This window comes from Rhinatrema bivittatum, chromosome 6, assembly GCF_901001135.1.
Source record: "Rhinatrema bivittatum chromosome 6, aRhiBiv1.1, whole genome shotgun sequence".
Taxonomy (NCBI): domain Eukaryota; kingdom Metazoa; phylum Chordata; class Amphibia; order Gymnophiona; family Rhinatrematidae; genus Rhinatrema; species Rhinatrema bivittatum.
The window spans coordinates 259,315,075-259,325,285 of NC_042620.1; positions in this window are offsets into that span (position 1 = coordinate 259,315,075).

Genomic DNA, 10,211 nt, shown 5'->3' on the forward strand with positions numbered 1-10,211 from the left:
TATGCAATTGGTTTGGGTTACGATATATTTGTATGTATATATATAAATACATAGATTTGCACACACACACACATTCTCTCTCTCTCTCGCACACCCACACATATTATTCTCCCTCTTTCACAAACACATGCACACTCTTGCCCTCTCCATACTCTGAACCCTGTGTAGTGGGTCCTCCGTTTCAGTGCTTTATCCTTCATTAGGGGTTTTATGGGTCTGGGTTCAAGTCTAGGTGGAGAGGAAGACTTCTTTTCCAGGGCCCCTGGCGCAGGCGATCACAATTTCCATGACCACTTCACGCTCTAGGTTAAATATTTCCAGGAGGTGCCAGATAGTGAAAGATTAGAGCAGGGAAGCCAAAATTAAGATCACAGGAAGAAACCATGTTCCAGCTCCGGGCCCCAGAGTGTGACTGTCTCGTGGTCAGGAGACTTGGCTGCGCCCACTCTGTGACATCATCAGAAAGGGCCCTGATAGCTACCAGGGTGATGCTGTGCTCTGGTGGGGCATGCGCACGAAGGAGCTTGCCCCTTTGTGCACTCCTTCGTGCGCACTGGGTGTTCCCTAAACTGCTGCGCTAATTAAGCCACTTGTTTGGACCGAAAATGAGTCTTCATACTGCAGATATTTCTCCAATTACATCAGTTACAGGAAATGGCCGTTATGGCGAGCTTTTCTCACTTTCCTATTACAAGCATGCATGAATGCCTAGATATTTACGTATGATATATGTAAAAATGTCTAATCTTATAAGTTTCTACCTTGTGCTTAATTCTGATTAATGCTCAAGATATGAAAAAAATATCAGTCACGTATGATCTCTGAAAGAGAAAAATCCTGATTGTCTATGCATCTCTGAGACATGGTTGCTACAATCTGACACCATTCTGTTGCGGGCTTGGATCTGCGGGCCGAGGCAGAGTTGACGCAACCTGCAGGGAGATACCCTGCAGGTCCCCACTGTCAACAGGTGGAATTGTACAAGGCAGAGGCCCAACTGGAACTTTACCTTTACCATCCCATGTTCCCCTCAGGTTGAGCCTTTAGGTACCAGGGCCGGCAGGTCTTAGTTGGGGGCCTCTGCTTGTGGTGAGATCTGTGGATGTAGCAGGATAGGAACAGGACAAGGCAAGGTATATCCGGTGGCTGGTTATGGTCAGAGACAGGCAACAGTTAGGCAGGTTCAGGAGACAGGCTGAGGTCAATAACGAGTAGTCATCTGAAAGGAAAAGAGGGACAGTGAGGCAGGCAGGCAGGGAAGGGGCAGAACAGGCAGGAGAGACACACTGAAGAACTGAAGAAGCAACCACTGGGACTGACGAGCAAGACAAAGACTACGGAGGCTGGAGGTGAAGAACTAGGCCTCTGGAGCTGAAGACTGAAGAAGAGGAATGCTGGAGTTGAAGACTAAAGATACAGGACACTGGGCTGAAGACTGAAGACACAGGACACTGGAGGACAACTAGCTCTATTAGGACGTAGGGAGACTTGTTGCTGAGGCAAGGACTGAAAGGAGCAAAGGCCTTTTATAGGCCAGAACCTATGAGGTCATCAGTGGGCGCTGCGGAGAATTTCCTGCCATGGGCCCTTTAAATCAGGGCATGTCGGGCATGTGTACGCCTAATGAAGCCTGGGAAAGGGGTGCAGGAGTGTTGGCCTGCCCCACAGCTGTGTAAGGGGTCCTTGGCAGTGGTGGCTAGAGGTAGCTCAGGCCCGGGTCTGGAGGTAAGAACAGCAGCTGGTGGGACAACCCACGGACCGCCAATCGTAACATGTTCCGTTAAATCACATTGCTTCTCTTGATTATGCAGTAAACTCCCAGTCAATACCAAACAATCATGGTGATGGGCTGTTACTAGCTATTAAAAATAAATAAATATCACAAAATACATTATAAAATTGAAGACTTCTCCCCATATGAAATCTTGGTAGCTATTTCTAAATTAGCTAATTTTTGTCTTGTTTATTGTCCATCTGGACGTTTATCTCATAATCTCTCTCCTCTTATTGAATGTCTATCCAACCTGAAAACAGACACAATCCACAATTATTTTAGGTGAATTCAATGTTCACATTGATCAAGATCCTATATCATCTGCTGGAGACCTTGTTTTATCCATATTTTTTGTCAATTTCATTTACATCTTTAACTCTCACTGAAGTCCCATGATCTGTTCAGCACTTAATTTAATGTTTCTGCTATATTTATTTATTTTTTTATTTATTTAGGGGGGGGGGGGGGGGGGGGGTTTATACCGACATTCCTGTAAAGAACTACAAATCATACCGGTATATCAACCCACGATTCAACCTTCTGCCCAAAACTATCACTAGGCACGGAATGATTGACCCTGAAGTATTTAAAGAAAAAAATTACATTCATGTAGTTCAACAATTTCTCTTCCTGATACAGATACAACTGGGAATTCATGGAATCTTCTTACCAAAGAGATTTTAGATGAAAATACTCCAGAAAAAAATCATAAAGCCACGATGCATTAAAAATGCCCAGTCGTACACTAGCTCTCTAAAAAAGCCCAAAGAAAATTTAAGAAAACATGAATGACTATGGAGAAAACCCAAAACATAAGCACAAAAGCAAAGCTATCAAAGCACGCTTGATCTTTACAGAAACCAAATGAAAAAAGCAAAGAAGGATCATTATACCTCAAGAATACATATTGCATTAAACAATCTTATAGAATTATTTCACATAGTCAAAAAAACGAACACCATCTGCCACCATATCAGAGCATAATATCTTTATGAATGAATGTTGTGATAAATTTGCCATTGCAATAACAACAAAAATAGCAAACATTCATACAAAGTTTGCCTCATTAAAAATATGAACCAAAAAGTTAAAACAGCCTTGATCATGAAAAATAGGTCCTATTTGAAACTGTGAATCAATCTACAGTAACTAGGATAATTCAGAAGATGAAATTAGCTCCATGCCCTTTAATGTATGTCCGACAGCACTGTTAAAAATCATAAGAGAATACATCGCGGGTCTAATGGCACACATATAATATGTCTCTTTCTTCTGGAACCTTGCCTTCAGCCCTCAAACAGAGCTGAAGGCAAGTGATCCTACAGTTCTAACCAATTACCGAACTATCAAACCGCTCTCATTTATTGCCAAAATAATCGAATCCATTGTCCCAGAGCAACTCACAGATTTCCTAAATACCAGCTCATTGATTGATCAATTCCATTTTGGGTTTCGTAAAAAAATCCAGTATGGAAATTCTGCTGATATCCTCCATAGACACTATAATTTGTGGTTTTGACCAGGGTACCAACTATATGTTGGTACTCCTGGAAATTACTGCAGCATTTGATCACAAACTACTCCTGAGACACCTTCAATCTCCAGGAATAAAAGGTACCATAATGAAAGGGCTCACATCTTATCTCTCTGAAAGATCTTTTCAGGTCAGAATTGTAGATGCTCACTCCGATTGGTACTCTCTGGCGTCAGGGGTACCACAGGGGCCTGTGATCTCTGCATTATTTAAAATATACCTTACTCCACTATCCAAACTATTCTCTGGGCTCCGCATAAATTATAGAATTCATGCCTACGATATTCAGTTGTCCTTTCAATATCAACATTCTTGGTCTTTCACACTCAGTTCAATAGATATATATCATGGTTTCACCTATTATACAGTCTCTCCATGCCAACGTTCATCCTGTTGCAGTCTTCCATCCACCAAGGGTCCTCAGCGAACCTCACCTATAGCCTAGCCAAGTACCTCCTCACTGGTCCCACTATGCCCAAACCTCAGTCCTACTTGACTGAGTAGGACCCTGACACTAATGGACCCTGACACTTCCAGGTTAATGCACCTTTTAAGCTTTTAACCCGTACGCTCTATGGTAACACTTTATATTTATTTCCTGCCTTATCTTCTTTCCAGCTTGTCGCAAGCTTCCAAGTTCTCTTTCCCTGTTGATTGTAACTTTGACCTATTCCTACCTATTATCTTTCGTTTACTTGAATTGTTACTCCAGTTATACCCTTGTTAAATGTAAACCGATCCGATATGGTTATTTACTATGAAGGTCGGTATAAAAAACTGTTAAATAAATAAAATAAATAAATAAATACGTAACGCAGCCTTGTCAGTACCTCAGTGCTTCTTCATGGAGTCCCCTTTGGCTTTCTGAGCTGGCCACTTTTATCTTTCCTATCCTTGTGGCCTCCAGGTCTGCTCGTTCCTTGCACCTTGTTTGCGACCTACTCAGGCCTTTCCCTGCCTTGTGGCCTCCAGGACTGCTCTTACATTGATCCTTGCTTGTGGTCTACTCTGGCCTTTCCTTATCTTTCATTAGAACATAAACATGCCATACTGGGTCAGACCAAGGGTCTATCAAGCCCAGCATCCTGTTTCCAACAGTGGCCAATCCAAGTCACAAGTATTTGGCAAGTACCCAGACATTAAATAGATCCCTTATTGATTAATAGATGTTTATGGACTTTTCCTCTAGGAACTTATCCAAACCATTTTTAAAACCAGTTACACTAATTGCCGTAACCACATCCTCTGCAATGAATTCCAGAGCTTAATAGCTGAGTGAAAAATAATTTTCTCCTATTTGTTTTAAATGAGCTACTTGCTAACCTCATAGAGTGCTTCCTAGTCCTTTTGTTGTCTGAGAGAGTAAATAACCAATTTACATGTACCTGTTCAAGTCCTTTCAAGATTTTGTAGACCTCTATCATATCCCCTCTCAGCTGTCTCTTCTCCAAGCTGAACAGCCCTAACCTCTTTACCCTTTCCTAATAGGGGAGCTGTTCCATCCCCTTTATCATTTTGGTTGCCCTTCTTTGTACTTTCTCCAGTGCAACTATATCTTTTTTGAGATGCGGCAACCAGAATTGCACACAGTATTCAAGGTGCGGTCTCACCATGGAGCGATACAGAGGCATTATAACATCCATTGTTTTATTTGCCATTCCCTTCTTAATAATTCCTAACATTCTGTTTGCTTTTTTGACAGCCACAGCACACTGAGCCAATGATTTCAAAGTATTATCCACTATAATGCCCAGATCTTTTTTCTGAGTGGTAATTCCTAATATGGAGCCCAACATCGTGTAACTAATAACTATAACATGGGTTATTTTTCCCAATATGCATCACTTTGCACTTGTCCACATTACATTTCATCTGGCATTTGAACGCCCAGTCTTCCAGACTCACAAGGTCCTCCTGCAGTTTATCACAATCTGCTTGAGATTTAACTAACCTGCATAATTTTGTGTCATCTGCAAATCTTATTACCTCACTTTGTCATACCCCTTTCCAGATCACTGTTTACTTTTTTCCATTGATAAAATTGATCATTTAACCCTACTCTCTGTTTCCTGTCTTTTTTGTTCAGCATGTTTTTTTGTTGAGCGGGTTATTACATTAGTATTTTATAATTCAACACCTCCAGCATTTAAAAGGCATATACCATACCTGTTCGTTGCAAGCCCTTGATGCAGCCATTTGGGCGAAACTATAAAGTATCCCCATATCTAAGACTACTGGTTTATCCTTTGTCTACTTGCCTTCAAGACCAGGTTCCGATTTGTTCTTGGGTCCATCAAGTGCAAGGTGATGCATATAGGGAAAAATAACCCTTGCTGTAGTTACACAATGTTGGGTTCCATATTAGGGCTACAACCCAAGAAAGAGATCTAGGCGTTATAGTGGATAACACATTGAAATCATCGGTTCAGTGTGCTGCGGCAGTCAAAAAAGCAAACAGAATGTTGGGAATTATTAGAAAGGGAATGGTGAATAAAACGGAAAATATCATAATGCCTCTGTATCGCTCCATGATGAGACCGCACCTTGAGTACTGTGTACATTTCTGGTCGCCGCATTTCAAAAAAGATATAGCTGCGATGGCGAATGTACAGAGAAAGGCGACCAAAATAATAAAGGGGATGGAACAGCTCCTCTATGAGGAAAGACTAAAGAGGTTAGGACTGTTTAGCTTGGAGAAGAGACAGCTGAGGGGGATATGATAGAGGTGTTTAAAATCATGAGAGGTCTAGAATGGGTAAATGTGAATCGGTTATTTACACTTTTGGATAATAGAAGGACTAGGGGGCACGCCATGAAGTTAGCAAGTAGCACATTTAAAACTAATCAGGAAACATTCTTTTTTACTCAGCACACAATAAAGCTCTGGAATTTGTTGCCAGAGGATGTGGTTAGTGCAGTTAGTGTAGTTGGGTTTAAAAAAGGTTTGGATAAGTTCTTGGAGGAGAAGTCCATTAACTGCTATTAATCAGTTATCTTAGAAAATAGCCACTGCTATTACTGGCATCAGTAACATACTACAACATCCACATTCAAGGGAACCCCTTGCTCTGTGGTAATGTGCGGTGGCTATATTTAAGGACAACCACTTTGTGATTGTCCCTCTTGATAGCCCCGTATTTTACTTTTTATTAGTTACTCAATATTTTTGAATGCTTCTTATATGTCCGTTTTTTTATTATTTCACTTCTCCCCGGCGGTCTAGCCGACCCATCCAGCGTTTTCTCTTTTTTATACTTATCTAGGCTGCCGCCATTACTGCTTCTTATGGGTTCGGATTTGCCTGCCCGACATTGGCCATGTTTCAGCAAAATGTTGCCTGCTTCAGGGACTGTGGGAGAAAATTCTGTTGTGCCCGTTCTATGGATCCACTATTAAAGAGGCATTTTATTCGCGTTTGTTCATTACTGGCATCAGTAGCATGGGATCTACTTAGTGTTTTGGGGTACTTGCCAGGTACTTGTAGCCTGGATTGGCCACTGTTGGAAACAGGATGCTGGGCTTGATGGACCCTTGGTCTGACCCAGCATGGCAATTTCTTAGGTTCTTATGTTCTTATGAGAGGTTCTTTCTGCAAAAGGAATTTATAATAGTATGAAATAATGTGTCTGGCCAGGTCTTCCTTAGCAAGTATTTCCCTATTTTTATGATTTAAGTCTTGGAGGTCCAATGACATGATGTAATGTCTAATCTGGAGATACGCATAGAACTGCCTTGAGAGTTCAGCTGAATGGAGCTAGCCTGTTTCCCTGTAAGAAGAAAAGTAAAAGCAGGGTTTCTATGTGTCAGGGATGTGAAGGACACATGAAAAGCATTAAGAGGTTACAGGTTGCTCTACTATAAGGGTAAGCAACTCCGGTCCTCATGTGCAGCAAACAGGTCTGTTTTCAGGATAGCCACAATGAATATACATGAGATATATTTACAAACAATGAAGTCAGTACATGTAAATATACCTCATGTATATTCATTGTGGCTATCCTGAAAACCAGACCTAATTGTGGCATTCCAGGACCAGAGAGGCCTAATTCTGCTCTATTATCTGATGACGTTATAAGGCCTCACCTTTGCTGGGATCCCGGTGGAGCCCTATTACAGTAACAGAATTCAAGGAGGCCTGAGAAAAACAAAGGGGATCCTGAGTTTTGAAGAAATGAAGGGAGAGCCAGAGAACAACTGAGATGTATGGCACTGTACCAGGAAATAAATTGGACAAGACAAGATAGGTCTTATGGTCCTTATTTGCCATCTGCGAAGAATCCTGTTTGCAGATAAGCAAATTTGCTTATGATTGATTGATTTATACATCAATTATAAATAAAATTGAACTGAATTGAATCATATTATCTTTGTTTCCATGCAACTGCCACTGCCATGTTATATTACTGGTCCAATAATATTTTACAGTGTTTCTTAGAGGGAAACGGGCCTTATAAAGTCATCATGTGTGTGTGCCTTATCTGTCTGTCTCTTCCCTGTGTGTCTTCAATTCTTCCCCAATAATATTTGCATCTTTCATACAATTTTATTAAAATCTCTGCTCATTTAGTAGACCCCTAAAGAAGCTGTAGATTTTTTGGTTGAAAGGAGGAGGATGAGGAGTGTTCCTTTCAGTTCCTTTTTCCCTGGAAACGCTTAGGCCTCAGTCGGTCATAATCATATGCAAATTTCTACACCAATAAAGAAAACTAGTGTCACAGATGGCGCTCAGAGGTAGGGTTATCAGGATAAGGCAAAAGGAGTTTATTTCTCCTTCCCACAGATAATGTATTGTGGGTTTATGCAGTTGGGAGTCTCTGAGAGTAAAGGAAAAGGCAAAGAAACCACGGGAGCCAATAACTGATGTAAATAATCTCATGCATATTCATTGTAGATATCCTGAAAACCTGGCCTGTTTATGGCACTCAAGGACTGGAGTTTGCCATCACTGAGCTAGAAGAAAAAGGAAGGGCTGCCTAACATAGTAAAATTTTACAGAGAACTCAAGCACAGAGCTGCATCTTATAACTATAAAGCAATATATCTGTATTTTTACTTTCTCATGGGGTTATGCTTTCCCTTATCATGTGTTACATTGAAATCTCTTCCGCATAACTGTCCCCTCTATATCAAATCACAACTAGGAATCATGAAACATTCACACATCTCCTTGTATATTTATAATTTTGCTTTTGCTTACATTTGTGTGCATTTTGCCTCCTTTCAAAAATATGTTTTTAGGACTTTAACACCCTGGAGCTACCACACTTGCTGATTCCCCTTTCAAAGAACTTAGGACACACAAGGACACTAGCCAAGTTACTAATTGGTTATCAATGTAGCAGATTTGTGTAGTAAGGCTTCCCCTGGCTATATCCATGTTGGCTTTGTCCCACTAAACTATGCCTATCTATTAGACCAGTGCTCACCAAATCCTTGGAAGCACAGAGACAGGCAGATGTGGTTCCTCGTAACAAAAGTGGAAGTAAGGAGGAGGCTGGGAACTAAAGGCCAATTACTTTGACCTTTGTGGGGAGTAAATGAATGGAATCACTGCTAAAACAGAGGATGGGGCAGTTTCTGTGTGTTCTCTGTGGCGGCACCCATTTTATGGAACTCCCTACCACAAGAGCTATAGTTGGTTACCTGTGCAAAGTCATTTCAACTGAAGCTAAAAGCTTAGGCAGGCTTTTTATGAGCTGTATTGACATTCCAGTCCAGACTGAAGTTGTTTACTATATTTGCAGTTTGATTACGCCTTCTATTTGTTTACTATGCACGTTTTATTATTGTAGGAAACCTCTGGTTTTCCTTACCAAAAAGAAATGTACCATTTAACTGGAGAGGCTCAGTGCAGAAATTAGTGAAGTGAAGTTTGGTTTTTACTCCCCCGTGTAGGAGCTGCAGATGGTGCATTTAGCTGTTTATCATCCTCAAGCACCATCAATCCTTGTGGATTTTAGTTTGTTTTTTTTTTGTTGGGGAAGGAGCTCTCTGCCTCCTGTCTGTTAAATTGTGTAACTTAATGAAGAGAAAAACAAGTGGTGTTTATCCCTTGAAACCAGCTGAACATACTGATTTATTTGGAACTGATTTTTAACTTTTTGATCCAGATGTTTCCCTGAGAACCTTAGTAACCCATCATAGGGAACTGGAGCATCCCTATGTAAGGTTAGATCAAGGTGTAGGGGAGACGTTTTGCAGTGTGCTAGCTCTCCTTCAGAGAGGATAGACCGACCTGTTACTATTAGTGACCCTCTGCAGAGAAGTTTCGACCTTCAGTTGTTTTTCTATCAGTAACTGTCTCCTCATTTTTGAGGCAAGGAAATGTTTTTCATCCTTCCTGTCTCTGGTTATTTTTTTTCCCCATTTTTGGAGTCAAACACTGTTGTTTTTTTTCCACCAGGAACGGAGTGCCCTTGGTACCCAGGTATCAGTTTCCTTATTCCAACAGGAAGAGGAGTCTTTCACCTACAGAGAGCCTGAGGAGAGAAGTTTTATTTTAATCTAAGAAAGGGAGTCCTGTCCCTGGTACAGGGAAGGTATTAAGAACCCTGTTTGCTGCTGACTCAAGTGGAAAGTGCCCATCTGGTACTTCATGAGGAGATGTAAAGTAACTAAGAAGACTTCAGAAAAGGTATGAGAATTGGAACTTATGTTCTGATAAAATATGGGGACTTTAGTCTAACCACTTCCCAGTGGGAAGAAGCTGGGATCAAATTGATAACTGAACAGAGGATTGAACTGTCTTCAATCTGAATAAATCTGAATGTATTAATTAGTAAAAGAAGCATGAGAGAGAAAATATAGTTCTCTCTCACAGTCCCCCCCTTTTCACCCTAGTATGAGTTAGTTAAGCTGGTGGAAATTGAGAAGGAGGATATTAGAGACAGAAAGTACATCTTA